The 17,273-nt window shown below is 38.5% G+C and overlaps 1 protein-coding gene and 1 non-coding gene across 2 annotated transcripts in view; both read left to right on the top strand.

The window, feature by feature from the left end:
* Positions 1-17,273, top strand: part of LOC136240100 (DNA replication licensing factor mcm7-like) — a 99,164-nt gene that overhangs the window by 65,655 nt on the left and 16,236 nt on the right. The window contains exons 13-19 of the mRNA XM_066030948.1: positions 11,615-11,732; positions 12,103-12,172; positions 12,227-12,436; positions 12,493-12,691; positions 13,167-13,242; positions 15,165-15,289; positions 16,398-16,583. The gene's annotated coding sequence lies outside the window, so the exon portion shown is untranslated. The remainder of the gene's footprint in view (positions 1-11,614; positions 11,733-12,102; positions 12,173-12,226; positions 12,437-12,492; positions 12,692-13,166; positions 13,243-15,164; positions 15,290-16,397; positions 16,584-17,273) is intronic.
* Trnav-aac (transfer RNA valine (anticodon AAC)) lies at positions 16,162-16,234 on the top strand. Its single transcript has one exon. It is a non-coding gene; the product is annotated as a tRNA-Val (tRNA).

Here is a 17,273-nt window from a genome sequence, read left to right as displayed (position 1 = left end):
TTCAATCATCTAACATTGCACTTACATATGTAGACAGACAATTGAAGGTTCTATGTAGTTTCTGACATAATTGTGTAATTCAAGCCTGTACAGAGTGTTATGTAGCTGGACTCTCCTCAATGACTTGTCACATTGCTGAAATGTTATACAAGTAGCTGAACTCTGTACAGGACAAGATGACTTGTAACATAGCTGAACTCGCAATAGAGTGATTTGCTTGTAGCTGAACTCTACAGGTTGACTTGTTATGTTGTCTACAGGATGGATATGACTAGTAACTTAACTTAGTTCCACTGGGTTACTTCACTTGCTTGTAATGTAGATGAACTCTCTACAAAGATGACTTAGTAACATAGTTGAAATCTCTACAAACAAAGTGACTTGTTTTGTAGCTGAACTGCTGCTGTAACCGATTGTAATTTTTAAAAACAGGAGGTCCACAGTAACCAAATACTGATTTTCAGTGGAGCCCTGTGCGGAGAAGAGTACAAAACACAGATACAGCACCAAAAATACACATGCACACACACACAAAGCCAATACAAAGAAATAATACTGCCAATAAAAATTCTTGAAAGATGAAAGAGAAGACTTAATAGCACTGCTGACCGTTTCAAGATGGCTTATCAGTATACAAAGATAACCAGAAAGTAATGGAAGAATATAGAATAATGGAATATTTAAAACCAGTGACCATAGGCAGATTTAGGAGATACTGCTTGGGGTGGGGGGGTAACTAGCTAGGATTTTTCCAAAGAGGTGGCTAAGCTGGATGGGGACATGGGTAATTCATGAACAAGTATCTAGTGTCTAGTCAAATTATGGTATATATTAGTGTTTGAAGCACACTAGCATGCTAATTTGGGGTATTCCCCAGGAAATTAGTCTGGGGAATAATTTAAGACCAATTCTCATGTCAACATTATGATGTTTTCACCTGTAGTTAAACATTACACATTGCAGTATTAAGGAATCAGCTCCTCTTTGCATCTTCTAATTTAATGTCTCAGAGGTTGAAACAGGTAAAAAGTGATGTTGACACTTTTAAAGATCAGAAATTTTGTTATATAGCCTTAAGCACCAAAACATAGCATCTTGTTAACAAGCGCCTGATCCATGGAATGGACTACTTATGTAGCTACTAGTAGCTGCAGTATGCATTGCATTCTTCTTGGTTAAAGTGATTATAAGCTTCCAAAATAGCTGTTGTGACAATTACTTTTGCTGGACAATCAAAATTAACTTAGCTACATCTGCAAAGCCATCATGGGGAAGGTACCTGATACAGATTGTAACTTTAGTAGACTACAGTGGCTCAATATAATTATGTTATAGTCACTTTTGACTACTAAGACTACACTTTTGCTAGTGATGGCTGAGTTGATATGATGTTAGCCAAAGAGCCAATTGACATTTTGAATTCACTCTGATACAGTACAAGTTAAATGGAACCATAGTTTGATTAAGATCTCCTATTATAGCCATAGCAGATTATATTGTAATCCATCTGAATAAAACGAAACCCACAATTAAAACCTTTGTAACTATGGAGATGCAACCCACAATTGAAACATATATTTGAAGAGGCACCCCCTCTCTGGAGCAGTGTTAAACAATAGGTATACTTACATAAACATAATTTGTGTTGCTAGTAATGTGTAGCTCCTGAAATAGGTCTGCTTTTGATTAAACACAGAAGTTATGATGGCTTTAATAAGGAAAGGGGGCTATAGGCCCCTTACCCCCCTCAAAGTTCCCCTGGGGGGGGGGGGGGGGGGGGGGAGGCAAGAAGTTATGAGAAGAATGGAACTCGAGTACACAAGATATATTATGGATTTTGTTCTAGTGCATTTTCTGAGTTTATTATGATTGGACTTTGTGTCTTCATCCATTTTCTGACTTTATTGTGAGTGGGCGTGGATTCGTGCATACCTACACACTGATGAATGGGCATAGCTACCATATGTCTACAGACAGTAATTTACGTAAGTGGGTGTGACTCACGAAAGAAGCAGAGCTATGCTATGACGTGTGATAACACATCCACATTTAATTTAGCATGTGGGACCCGACTCGGTTTAACATTGTTACTAAATAAACTATATTATTTATTGACTTACACATTACATAGTTCGCAGTGAGTTGCTCTCTCTGATCGATATCAACAGCAAGTCACGTACGCGTGTGTTTTTGGTGCAACCAGCGACCGTGTGTATTCAAATAGTTTGATGCAATATACACTGGTAGATGGAAGCTGTACTGTAGTCTATTAACACTCAGCGGTAGAACCTTGACTGATGGCCATGGTAAAGAAGGATAAAAGGTAAGACAATAGTGCAAGCATTGTATGTTTATCAATATACCAAAGGTTTCTTCTTAAGCAAACTAGAAACATTTCTGCGAAAGAATTAGGGCTGTAGCTGTAGCCAGTTTTCTGCTACGCTTGACTGAAGATGTCAAGCAGGCAGGCAGGCAAGCAGTAGAAAATTCTATTGAATATATTTTTTTAAATTCTGCAGCAACTTGACGGAAACGTTTCGGGTTGATCTGAAGACACTTTTGGGCTTGGTTTTACCCAACCAATACTGTCATGTCGTTGTGAGGAAAAATTGTGGCAGGTTTTTGGGTTATATTATATCACAAATCGCCCCCACACCTTCAATGTCCCTACTATACAGTACTACCGTATTGTATGATAATTGTAAGAAATATTGCTAACTTAAGAGCATAATGGAAGCATAGTGGGAACACTGAAGGGCATAACAGGTGAAATTCCTGAAAGCATTTTGGGCAATGTTTTGAGCATATTTGACTCAAGCCTAAGGAAAGTAAAAGTATTACTTGAAGTTGAACTACATGTAACCAGTTGCACATCCATTTACCAACCTTGATTATCTGCCTAAAATTTAGTCAGTAGGGGGTATACCGATATACCGATACACATCGTATCGGTGGCCGATATGAAGATTTTTGCCAATATCAGTTGGTTCCTGATATAGCCACCAAAACAGATACGATATACCGATATAAAACTGAATAGTCTTTGCCATGGTGGTGTCACACTATACCCTCTGTTATACAGCTAACAAGGCTGGGGAAACAGTAGTTTTCTATATACTTGAAAAAACCACTATGCTACGAAGCAATACACGCGTAGCAAACATTCATTGTTACAATAGTTACCAACCGTACAACAAATGATCATAGTGTAGAGAAGCTATAAAAAGCAACCATGGGATGAATAAACTAGAAACGCAGCTTGAAACAACCAGCCATCTTTACAAGCCATTAAAATACGGAGTAATACAGATTCATCTTAGTGGGAGTATACATTAAAATATTTTGTGGGTGCCTCACTGTCTGGGTTGTTAATTGAGGCCGCACCACCACAAGCACTCAAGCATTGTCAGTGATTGTTAGTGCTTTGATCTGCTTATTAAGTGTATCTTATAACAAGAAAATAAAACCCCAATCTAAATGGATAGCTACACTCTATTATATCGATATATCGGATCGGTATTCAGACTCAGTATATCAGTATATCAGTATATTAGTTTATATCGGATCAGTTCAAAATTTCTCTATTGGTACACCTCTATTAGTCAGTAGTAATTGTAGTTTTAGTCACATGTATATCACACTGTGAAATGAAGAGTGTAAAATCAAAGAAACTGCAGAATAAACTAAAACCCATAATCAAATCTTACATGTGAGGGTATATAAGAGATTGATAAACCTTGGCAGATATTGATGTCAAATTAAAGGGTTTTGAATTTCATGTATAATTTTTGCAAAGGTCTCTGAAAAGACCTCAAAGACAACATACAATGTATAAAACCATAAAACATTACTGGTAGGTGTTTCCTTATGAACACCAAAATCAACATATCCTAATAATGCAGTCACCCTAAATAAAACAGTCCAACAAATCTGATAGTATTCTGATAATCTGCTGAAATCGCTCTCAGTCATATTTCACAAGAGATAGGTTTTTGTGGTTTTAGTTGAAACCCCTATTAAATTTAGTTCAGTAACAGTCTAGCAAGCTCAACTTGCAAACAACACTACATTTTCAGCAGTGTGAATACACCCTCTGCAGCCCTTTACTGTACACCTCCTATTTCATACAACAGTAGAGACGGGAGCGGCAGAGAAGGGAGGGATGCAAAGGGGGCTGTAGCCTCTATAAAAATGATTGTGGATGGGGCTTAGCCCCCTCCCCCTATAGCTGTCATTGAGAGCCTATCTCAATAGCATCAATAATTTGAGCTACTCTAATAGAGCAGTCACAGTATTCTTCAGAGGAGCAGTGTAACAAGCTACATATGTAGATATAAATAAGAAGATATAGGGCAGCTATTGTCAGCAGGTAGTTACCTTAAAGTTTTTGGTCTTCGACTTACAACTAGGCCATTGCATCACTGAGCTAGATCCTACCCCTCCTGTCTCCTCCACCCCTAGGTAGAGATACTCTAATAGAGCAGTCAATTAACTACTGTAGTAGAAGCAATCAAAGCTACAATTTTAGGCATGTACAGTTTAACACACAGGTATAGTTCTGTTTAAAGCATCGCACTTGTTGTAATTGTTAACTCTTCTAAATTCACATTCCTCTCATCTTTCATTTTCTTTCCCATGTATTGTCACATTAAATGTTCAACAAGCTCCTTTCCTCTTTAAAGAATCCTACATTATATCTGATCAAGTAAATGTAACTTTTATGTTAGTATTGCACTTTAGTGTCTCAGTTTGTAAATTACCCTTTTAAAGATTTAATTCAACAGTTGAGTTTGTTACAGTATAGTACTCTCAATAGCACCTCGATGTGTTATACTGCCAGCAAATAGCCAATCAAATTAGTATTTCACTTTTTTGTCAAGGGACCTTGACAAAAAAGTGAAATATGAATTTCATTGGCTAATTATTGTGTTCTGAGATTTTGTGTAGTTACCATTTGCGTTTGGCTTAGAATGGAGGAGCAAAGCCTGTCTCAGTTTTTATTGCTGTCTTTGCTTGAATTTACTCGGTCAAGAGATACAGAAGTTGTTGACGCTATATCTGAACAAGAATTTGATATCTGACTTGCAAACTTGCTGGACTTATCAGCTGTAGAAGACGTGAGCGATGCTCTGCCTCAGACTGGAATGGAAGTAGTGGTACTTTCCACTGATTCGAATTTTGCAGTTACAAGCAGTTGTAAATTAAAGCAACCACAGGAAAAGAATTGCAACAAGAACACAATGAAAAGCACAGTTACGTGGTTGAACAGATTTGATAAGTGGCGAACTGTAAGAAAAATTCCACACAAACTGGAAGTGATGGCAACATCGCCGTTTGCTCACTAGTCATAAATTATAAACATACTACTACTGCATCAGACAAGGTCTAGTTATTTCTGTCTACAATGTTTAGTATGCTGTTTTACCAAAAGTTATACTACTAGCATTGCTTGGGGCATATCTTTATAGTCAACCATGACAGGTTTTTCCTTGTTTGGCCATAGTGATACATCAGGTGGGCATTCTTAGAATTAATAGAATCATAATTGTAGTACCACCATCCACACTTGCTTGTTATAGCACATGTAAAATTATCATTATACTGTATGTACTGTACTTTGCACCATCATGCCCATCATAAAGACCCTTGAACACAATTCCTTTATAGCCACCCACACTGAATGGGTATTCTTCACTGGCACAGCCAACACTAAAATGATCATAGTGAAAGTATGTCCACGTCTTATTATTGGCATAACAGAAGTCTGTTCTCATCTCCCATTGGCCGATTTGTGTCATAGCGTGTATAGCCTTGAGGCCACCATAAATCAGCTCTCAGGTCACCAAAACCATTTTCATAATCAACCCAAGATCTTGAGAAGTTATCCAGTTCATAGAATTGTTTGTATTGTGTTGTATGATGGTCCATCCTCCATTATCAGTGTCCATGTCAGAGTAGACTTTATTAGAGGTAAAGGGACTTCCCCCTGTTATAGAGTAAACACCAGAAGGTCCCAAGGCCTCATAGTCATCTTCCCCTGATCCCATAGCAATGAGGTCACAACAGTTTGATAGTGGCTTGGCCAGGTCCACATTTCAATTTGTACTGTTTTTCCAAGCTGTCACAATTTGGGTTAATACTAGAGACTTGTCTTGTTATGAGTAGGATGAATGGATACAGCATCTTTGCTGATAAGACAATAGATCTTCTGAATGACAATCTGAATATGTACCTGCCCCTGTCAATGCAGTAGTCTGTAGTACATACCTGCTGAAGATATTGTGTAATAATTATGTATTCACAATAGATAGATTGGGTATAAAATGCTTTCATTTAACCCTCAAACCCGCAGAGAACTTTGGGAAATGCGTGTTTACACAATATGGGTAAGCATGACAATACTACGTACGTAGGTGGGATAACTTAATGCTTATAGTCTACAACAACACTTTGATTAAAACTCTGTTCACTGGGCTACTTGGAGAAGGTTTAATGAACACTGTAACTACAGTGGCTTACTGTGATGTATAACAGTGAGTCACGTTTCTGTGTTTCCAAATTCTAGCCACGTGTTTGATTTTGATTGTGGGTTTTACTCACGTAGGTTGTATATGGTCTGGTGAAAAATTTAATAGCAAATCGAACAGAACTTGTTGCAAGGTGATAGGAGCAACCACCATCGAGTTATGGATGATTTTATAAGGTATGTAAAGGGTTAGCGTGTTTCCCTACCAAAAATTACTCACTGTATAGCATTAGGACAAAACCTATATGTATCATTTTACCCCTTAATTGTTACATCACGACTACCGTACCATTTAAATAAGGATCGCCTCAAATGTTTTGTGCACCGCCCAAAATTATGCCTTTAAAAATTATCCTAGAGACATTTTATGCGACAAACATCACCTTTACGGAATAGTACTAATCCATATACTATATAATATAGCATATAGCAAAACAGTGGCCGGATATAGAATTTTAAAAATCGCCAAAACAGTCTCACTGCCTGACCACAGGTACAAGGCTAGAGGCCAAACAAAGCAGCTCACAGCCACCATTTTAAGCCACAATAAGAAACTCACCAGTGGGATGTGCCTTTTGGGGTTCCGACAAGTGTAGGCCCTCTGCACCTTGTCTTTTCTTATATCCAGTAGAATGACATAAATTTTGTAGCCATAGGACAGGTGTGCTTTATGTAAGGCAATTAGACAGCTTCAGGGTGTAGCAGTGTAAAACTAAAACCCACAATCAATTCTCACTTGTAAGGGTATGTAACAGATTGTCAAACCTTGATGAACAGCAGGTGTGATTAAATTGTCAATGTTTCATTACTATAATTTTTGCAAAGGTCTCTAAAGGGGTTGTAACTAATCACTGGACTGGACTACTGGACTGATATATTTTTGGTTTTTACACATTCTGAGGTTGGCTAAGGGCCTTGAGAGAACTTGCAGTCTGCAACTAAAATGATGAGTGAGGAGTGGAGTAAGCAAAAACTGACCTCTAGTGATTTCACTACTTGTTGTATACATATACCTGTACTCCTTATTAGTATGCTGCAGGGGAATGTGTAGTTATGGATAACCAATGATAATGTCTTAGAGATAGTAGCAAGCTTGTACAATACTAATAAATTTGGTCACGTATTATAGTACACCAACCAGCACATGTAAGAACTAATCATGATAACAGAAAAACCCTACAGTTGTGTAATGAGTTTGTATATTGCATGTAGGATCGAATTTAGCTACAATAGATTGTCCTAGGAAGGGTAGGTTGTGTCCCAGGGATCTGAGCTACAGTATTTAGTTCAAGGATACAGATAGGTAACACAAATATAATAAAATGATTTTCGGTTAGCTATTGCCATAATTATATTACATAAAAATGCAATACACTAAGAAGTGTATAAGTGCTGTAGAGCATCATAAGTAGCGAAATCACTAGAGATCAGTTTTTGCTTACTCCACTCCTCACACTCATCATTTTAGTAGCAGACTGCAAGTTTTCTGAAGGCCCTTAGCTAGCAAGACTCAATAAAATCAACCTCAGAATGTGTAAAAACCAAAAATATGTCAGTCCAATAGTCCAGCCCAGTGATTAGTTACACCCCTCTAAAAGGACCTCAAAAGATAAAACAATGTTTATGAAACCATTGAAGTGTATGGTACATCATTGATGGGAGTTTCCTTACCTAATTGGTGAGGATCACACCATTACAAGAATCACACCATTACAAGAATCACATAAGTCAACATCAATTCTTGATTTGTGTACTTAGCTCCAATGCATGCCATGTGGCGGTAGTGCATGCAGGCCAAGCAGACATAGGGTGTTAAACACAGTTTACTGGTCGTGATGAAATAATTGTACAATATCAAACAGTGCTGCACCAGGTCTTGCCTTGTGAGAGAGGAGAATCATCCTCCATGAAACACTGGACCTTGTCTCTGAGACTCTGGCACTTGACTAGCATACTGACACTTGGCTTGAACAGGACATGTGGAAGTGCCTGACACATGGACGGTAATAACACGGCGGAATGGATCTGTCTTTGACTGATGTATTAACAAAAGAGTAGTGGTCACTTCCATGTGGAGATCTGGCCAGGTAAGCTCAACAGTGACAAATTCACTAGCCCTCAGAGAGCTGTAGAAGGCCAGGGTAAAAGCCGTCCATAGCAGGTATTTCTCCAGCAAAGAGAAAGGATACTTGCTGTCTCAATTGCATCTTTAAGGTGTGGAGCACTGCAATAGTAATTGGCAGGCAAGTTCTCTCCTAATTGACTTTTGTGCCCTCTTGATGCCGAGGCAGAGTAAGACATCCTCAGTTGGATCAGGAAAGTGTTTTTCTATGTGTTCAAGGCAAATCCCAGCAAGATATATGTACCTGATTGTGTTATGGGACACCTTCTGGGTGAGAGAGCAGCAGAATTAAGACAGTAAGCGGTGAAACTAGCCTGATGTTTATGTGTTCACATAATTGTCACAGTACTTGAATCCCTTATGCGGCATGTGGAAGGGGCTACTCCAAGTTGTTGATAATGATAGAGGAGTCTTTCAAGTAGTGGGCTGGCCATGTAGGGATAGTGTCCAGTCGTGGTGTTGCTTGCGGGGCTAAACATTGGAAGCATACCACCTGGTAATAAGACAGAGCATCTGCTATGGAATTGTCTACACCTGAAAATGTACATTATATTTTGACTTTGCAGGCAAAGGAGAGCTTGACAATAAGTGGTGCTTTGTACACTTGATGAGAGATCGGTCCTACCTTCGGCACATTCTGACGTGCGGCACAGTGCAACATCTAATACTGCTGACTGTTGGAATGCTGATGGAAGATTATTGCATGTATATGCAAAGTGTGTTCTTTCATATCCTATGTGTGTAAGGTTGTGTATTAATTTCCTGACAAAGGGTGTAAATGCAATTCATCCTCTAGTTTATTTATTAACACAGGGGTGAAAGGCTGTGTAGAGAGTGCCGTAAGGGGAGGGCAGCGGTGCAGTGGACGGTGCACTAAGTGTAGGTATATGTGGTGCTTTGAATAGGGTGCACAGTGTTATTTATACCAGTTTGGTCCTGCAGTACAGTGTATGTGACCATTGGCCTTAATAATGAGGTGGCCATATTAACGAAAATTGAATCAATGGAATAGTTGTAGTAAGCAAAATAAATCTGTATTTCTGGACCTGGCTACTATAACAAGGTGACCTTATTAATCAAAGGTTTCACTGTACTTGAGTGTCCTAACGGGGACAAGGTTTTGGAAATGATGGATTGAAAATGACTGCTCTGTGTAAATGCAAGTGTATGTGAGGTGCTATTCCTGGATGTGTGAGACTAACTAGTTGTGGCTGCATAGGAGTGGCCTGTTGAGCATCAGTTGCTTGCTGTATAGGAACTGCTGCAGCAGTGCTGCTAGCATCTGTAAAGTAGATGGTGACAGATGTCCCTGTGGTTGTGGAGGGCACAGAACGCTGGTTAATGCTCATCAGTGGCAGGGTGGTGGGCAGCACACAAACGGATGGGGAGTGCTCATTGACATTGGAGCAGCACTAGGAGCAGATGACTGAATAGGTAACACAGTCATCGGTAGGGCCGGTGTCAGAGCAATGGTCATTGTAGCTGGGTTCAGAGATGGTGTGCTCAATACTGGTGGGGAAAGGATACTGATGGTACAGGGCCTGAGGGTGATGGGTTGTGAGGCCGTTGATCAATACACATCTTGCTGAAAGTGAAGAAACTGCTAAGCGACCTGTTGGCCAGCTTGTGTAGTCAGCAAGTCAGATGTGATCTGTTGGCTAGCTTGTGTATTCAGCTTGTAGGTCTGTTGCTGTACACCATTGGCTGATGATGATGTAGGAGGATACAATGCCTCATGCAGTCGCTTGGTCATCACAGATTTTGTCTCTGTTAAAGGGGTGGTTATAGTCTTTACCAATGGACAACACAAAAGTAGTATAGTTTTGTTATTTTCAAAGATCAGTTCCACATAGAATTAGAGTGAATTTGATAAGTTACTGAGTTGATTGATTAGCCAAAGCACAAGAAAAACAAAAGTATCATAACACGTAGAGTCCCTGTTTAGGCGGTTAAAATCAAAAATATTCAATGCAGTTGTGTGGCGTTCTTGTGGTGTAGTAGTTATCATGTGAGTCTAACACACTCAAGGTCTCTGGTTTGATCCCAGGTGAGAACATATTTTTCTTCTTTTTTCAATGTTTATGTAACACACTTTTGTGTAAGCAATATAGCCTATACCTAGCTGTCACTTTCATGGAACGAACAGCTTCTTCATTTTGCTGTACACATATTGTGAGACTTTTTTTTAAACAGTATCAAATGTGCCATTTTACAAGTGTAAAAACACATATTTAAGTTTTTCTCAAAAAAAAGTTTGAACTAGCGTTAAAGAATTTTAGTTTAGTACAATAAGACAAATACAGTAAATGGATGAAAAATGTAGTGCCTTACAGAAAGCATTGTGTATGTCTTAGATAGTGGTGTGCACATGATGCGTTGATCTGAAGAAGAAAATGATGCCTTTAAATTCTGTGCTAGTAGATCTTTAAAATGGTTAAAGGCCTACTAGCAGAAAGACTTCAAACATTGCAAATCTTACTTTTGATACTTAACAATAGTTATTGATTATGACATGAAGTTTCTGTGTTGATTTTTATCACATGCCCAGTTGAAATAGAAATGTGTTCTGGTGGTTGTAGTTTTCACAAATGGACAACACAAAAGCAATACAGTTTTTTGTTAATATTTTTAAAGATCGGTTCTGCATAGAATTTTGGTGGAAATAAGTTAGGTTACAAGAGTTAGCTTTGGCCAAAGCATGGGCAAAAGGAAAAGTAGAGTCCCTGTTTAAGCAGTTCATGTTTTTAAATCCAAAATATTCATGGCAGTGGTGTGGTATGTTCTTGTAGTGTAGTGGTTATCACATTAGTCTAACACACTCAAAAAGGTCCCCAGGCAAGAACATTATTATTATATTTTTTTGTTCTGTTTATATGTAACACCTTTTTGTGCAGTCTATTATGTTCAGACATATTTATTTGCTATGTACTATTCTAACAATACAATTTTTTTCTGTGTACATACAGAACAAGACTTTTATGAGAAGTTGTCTTCTTCCCCGGCTCTGGAGATTTACGGCCATGAAGATGTTGCTACTTCTTATTGGTGGAGCGGATTGATCACCGCATGGTATGAAGATCAGAGGTCAGACTGTGTAACATAAAATACTTGTCGGTAATCATTTTGGTCTTTCAATATAATACAAGCTAAATTTGTCCATTTATTTATTACTAACATTAGTACGTCCTGCCTTATGTGTAGGACCATTACACATTCCACATTAACTACAATAGTACGAATCAATGCATTGGGAATGAAGCATTAAAGATTATGTCCTAAAGTAGCATGCATAGTGATATCTTTTGCATGAACCTTATTCCACCATCATGCAAGCCTAATTGTTAAAATGATGTGAACATGTGGGTTAACTAAACAGCAGAATTGCATGTAAGGTAAACCAATAATTATAGGACATGTGCAATTATTTGGTGCTGTTCTATCACCTATCATGTAGGCACTGTAATAACATGGTTGACAAAGAGTGTTTAAAGCAGTACTATTTGTTGTAACTGTTGCAAGCAAAGGTTTGAGCAAAATTAACTTAACACACTTTCTGGCTAACTGTTTTTATAATTTAGGCAAATAGCTAATATCACAGAGAATTGGAGTTACAAAGAAGAGGCACTTACTCTAATAGAACACACAGGATAAATACAGACAAAGGACCATGCATCCTGCCCTATACCTAACAAATGTGCTACTATATACTTTTCCAACTGTCCATATGCTGAGAAGCAATACCAGGATGCTATGAACTTACTATGAGAAAAAAAGTTGAGTTAGAAAAGGTATGCACAAAAAAGATAAATAAAATGGTTAGGATTTAAACCCTCACCCTACACAGCAGTAACCACAACATCTTCAGGGAGGTGCTTTGCCAGCTGAGCTATTTGTCATGCCGTTAACAATGGAATGCGGCTGAAGTCTTCTCTACATCATGGCCTATAATGGACGAAGGAACACATGTAGAAGCTTGCAATAAACTTTGCAACGTAGCGTTTCATTCGCGTGTGAATCTTGTCGAAGTGTGCACAGATTGCCGAGTAAGTATCATTAATAGCTGATATATGTAAAGGTGTGTCATGAAAAGGTAGTACTGAGAAGAAAAAAGTTGCCATGGGTAAGAATTATAAACTTTGGACCTTTGGGTTAGCAGTTCTATGCGCTAATGCTTTGGCTGTTTGTTGGTGGTTTTGACAGGAATGTAGCTCTAGTTTTCCTCTACACCAATGCCTTCAACGTTCTGTAGAGGGAAGCACATAGAAATTTGTAACAACAAACTTGGAGTTGCCAGATGATTTCATTAAAGTCCTGTGTTGATACGTGCTTTGGTTGTGGAGTGAGTAGCATCACAAAGCAGACAGACAGCCTTTCAACTTTATATATATACATATATATATATATATATATATATACATAGATTATTATACAATATTCCCATAGGAGTAACATAATTCTGTTAAAATAAGAAAGACTTTCAAAACACACCTGCAAAGTATGCCGTGTGTGTTTTTTCAGGAAACATCAATGGGGATCCTGGTGTGGCTGAGAGTCAGTTGTTGTCATACATTGACCGGATATCACCTAGAAATGAGTGTGTGTATGCGTGTGCGTGTGTGTGTGTGTGTGTGTGTGTGTGTGTGTGTGTGTGTGTGTGTGTGTGTGTGTGTGTGTGTGTGTGTGATTGTGCATGTGTGTGTGTGTGTGTGTGTGTGTACATCATTACCTACACACACCTCACTACAGGCCAGTACACTACTGGTAGAGGTAGTCCCAGAGTAGGATTGACAGCTGCTGTCATGAAAGATCCTCTCACATCAGAAATAGCACTTAGTAAGTCACCACTCCACAAGGACAAGACAGTTTTCAGTTGCCCAATATTGAGTACTTATGCTACTTACAAATACTGGTTGGATTTGTTTAAGAGTCACTTTTAGCACAAAATGGCCTATCAGGGATTGTTTGTTTGTGTAAATGGCCTTATTGAAAATGTGACATCATTACAACATGTCTTGCTTTATAATACTACTGTGCTGAACATTCAGAATCGTACGGTAGGATAGTACCGTACGGAGGGAAACTTTGGAGGGGGGAAAATTTGGCGAATCAAACAAAATATCACTGTTGGCGAAATAAAACTAGGCGAATTGTTAGCAAAGTGCACACCCTATTTAAATTAATTAGATTACTAATTGCTGTGCCTGAAGCGAGAACTGGAGTGCCACGCCTCTCAGTTCGGCACCTGGAGTCAGCTATCAACTAAAAGTTAATACTATATAGACAGTAGATCTACACCCTCTGGTATCGCACTTAATATAGGACTCACTACTTGTCACTCTCGTTTCGCCATGTACAGTACTGTAGCTAGCTATCTAGTGAGGTAGTTGAGGCAGGCTTGGCTCTAGTGTGACCCCTGGCCCAGTATCCCTTGGTAGAGTAGAAAATTGATTAGTTCGAGGCTTGGTTTGCTATTTTCTTCGCCACCAAAATATTTGGATGGGGAAAATTTGGCGAATTCATGGTAATTCGCCAAATTTTAATGGCGCCAAAGTTTCCCTCCATACGGTACTGTATAGTAGGGACCACAAAGGAGCCAGGGCGTGGCCCATGAAAAACATCATCCATCAACCAACCTCTGACAAAGATGAAGCAGTATTGGTTATGTAAAACTAAGCCCAAACTAGCCTTCAAATAAACTCAACACACTTTAAACAAGTTGCTATGAATTTTTTTACAGAAAAATTATCAAACGGAAGTTTCTACTGACTGCCTGACTGACTGACTGACTGACTGACTGACTGACTGACTGACTGACTGACTGACTGACACCTTCAGACAAGAATAACTTGATAACGGCTAAGGCTATAGGCTTGATTTTTTCACTGTTCGACATCGCTTCGGCCCGATGGCATACCGCAGTACGTACAATGCATTCTTCATGGACTTACCAGTGTCTCCTCCTTTGTGTCCCATTCATCTTTGCTGACAGCAGAAGTGTCAATTTGGCAGTAGCACATGATGGCTTCCCTTTGTAACGAAAATTGTCCGTATTTTTCTTAGTGGCTATTTTGATTGCAGAGGTGCTTTTCGAACAGTTCTTGATTCATAATGTGGTGTAGCGGGTTGAGCATAGCTGACAACAAAACATAATGGATACTTCACTTTTCAGGCAATAATTGATAGTTGGGGTGCCCAGCGCCATTTCTTTCTTTTGATGTGGTATGCATGGGTTCACCAGTCATAATAAATTTATTCTACAAAAGAAAGTTAACAAACAAGTACACAAAAAAATTGGGATTTTCAGCTAGAGTAAGGACCATAGCACATCGATAAAAATACTGAAACAAGCTGGAGTAGTGCATGATATTAAATCACAGTAAAACAATAAGAAGTGTTATATCCATACTGTGCTCAAATTGTGTCCTATACAATAGAACAATATTTCACTTTGTTCAAATGTATGTGGTTTTGTTGTTATCCTGTATAAACCTGCCATATCATTTTGCAACTCATTAGGAGAAGGGGCTCTAGTGCTTGCTGATCAGGGTGTGTGTTGTATTGATGAGTTTGACAAGATGATGGATGGGGACTGATCTGCCATACATGACGTGATGGAACAGCAAACCATATCCATTACTAAGGTAAGTAGTGTAGTGATATATATTGTATAGGCATACTGTACATGTGATACACTGAACAATAGTACAAAGGTAAACTCGCTTGTCATGGCACATGTAAAATGAGCTTTATCATTGTCATTATCATATGTACTAAACTTCGCACCTCATGCCCATCATAAAGACCCTTGAACACAGTTCATTTATAGCCACCCACACTGAGTGGGTATTCTTCACTGGCGCAGCCAACACTACAATGATCATAGTTAACCATGTCTTGTTATTGGCATAGCAGAAGTCTGTTCTCATCTCCCATTAGCCGGTTTGTGTCATAGCGTGTATATCCTTGAGGCCATACCAGAAATCAGCTCTCAGGTCACCAAAACCATTTTCACAATATCTTCCCCTGATCCCATAGCAATGAGGTCACAACGAGTGGCTTGGCCAGGCCCACATTTCAATTTGTACTGTTTTTCCAAGCTCTCACAATTTGGGCTAATACTAGAGACTTGTCTTGTTATGAGTAGGATGAACAGCTAGGTACAGCATCTTTGCTGATAAGATTATCGATCTCTTTCCAATTGAACGACTGATCCGAATATGTACCTGCTCCTCCAACTCTCTAGTACACTTAGCAGTTGTATTCTAAATACAATGGGCTGGGATGTTTTATGGCAAATCACAAATTTATTTGTGTAATGACACGTCACATGTAGTATTTGCAATAAAGCCTGCTGTCTTCATTCTCAATTATCCAAAACATTATTTAATAGTTTATAGGTGTAGCATATTGTAAACAACAAGTGGGCTTGATTTCTTCTATAGCAACAACCGAAGCACAAATTTTCTACACTTCAAAGTTTAAAGCACAAAATATTGACTTGTTGTGATGTGCTGTTCCTGTAGTGTAGTGGTTATCTCGTGAGTTTAACACATTCAAGGTCCCTGGTTCAATTCCAGGCAGGAATGCTTTTTTTGTTTTAATTTCATAACACTTTAAAAACAAAGATGGTTAATGCACTGTGAGATTTTCTCATGGGTTTTACTTTATTCTGTAGTTTTTTTATTGTGAGTTTTAGTTTATTTTGCAGTTTCTTTGATTGTGGGTTTTAGTTTACTTTGCAATTTGTAGTGTGGGTTCTACTTTATTCCACTCATGCTAGTCAAAGCACTGCTGCGACTGTAATATGAAAAAAAAATGGACGAGGACATGGTCTCGTGCTGTATTAGTCTCTACTATTCCAGCAAACTTGAGCTGGTGTGAATGAAAAGTGAAGGTGGATTTCAAATGATATTTTTGGTCAGACTTTCATGATAGGTACTATACAGTCCTACCATATTGTATGATAAACATCATGAAATATGAATTGCACAATTTCGTTGTTAATTGTACAAGAATCACACAGAATTTCCATATTCAACAGATTGACTGCAGAGGTGCTTCTCATATTTATTTATTTTATTTATTTTTATTTATTTATTAATGCTTTACAGCACAAGTGCTGAAGGTCTGTAGGAGGTGGTCCTACAGCCTGCTCAAAGACTTTAGCTACATTAGGTGTGTTTGAAAAGTTGGAGAAGGGAGAAAAAATCCATGACTGGACCTAGGTAGCCTCGAACCTGCAGCCATCCGATTTACGCTCGAATGCTTACAGGAGTCTACCAGGTGGTCAGGATGTTTTCTCCTTGTTATTTTCATGTAATTATATCCATAGGAATTCTAGAGAGTAACTCATTATCTCTAAGTACCCAAAGTAGAACCAAATGGACACTAGTTTATTTATTAATGCTTTATATTGTTCTTGATTTGAAATGCTGTGGACCATAATTGGAAATGAAGCAGAATAGCCAGTTTGTTTTAATTGATATGTGTTTAGTCTCTCAATTGGTTTAGTTGTGGTTGCTTTGTCATACAAGACACTACCTCAAACAAAAACTACAAACAACACTTAACTGATATATTGTATGTTTATGATTTTTCTTACAAAAAATTCCATCAACAAAAGCC

The sequence above is a fragment of the Dysidea avara genome, chromosome 12 (assembly GCF_963678975.1).
Source record: "Dysidea avara chromosome 12, odDysAvar1.4, whole genome shotgun sequence".
Classification (NCBI taxonomy): Eukaryota; Metazoa; Porifera; class Demospongiae; order Dictyoceratida; family Dysideidae; genus Dysidea; species Dysidea avara.
The sequence above is the reverse complement of the archived record's forward strand: the minus strand, read 5'-3'. Positions and strand labels throughout refer to the sequence as shown.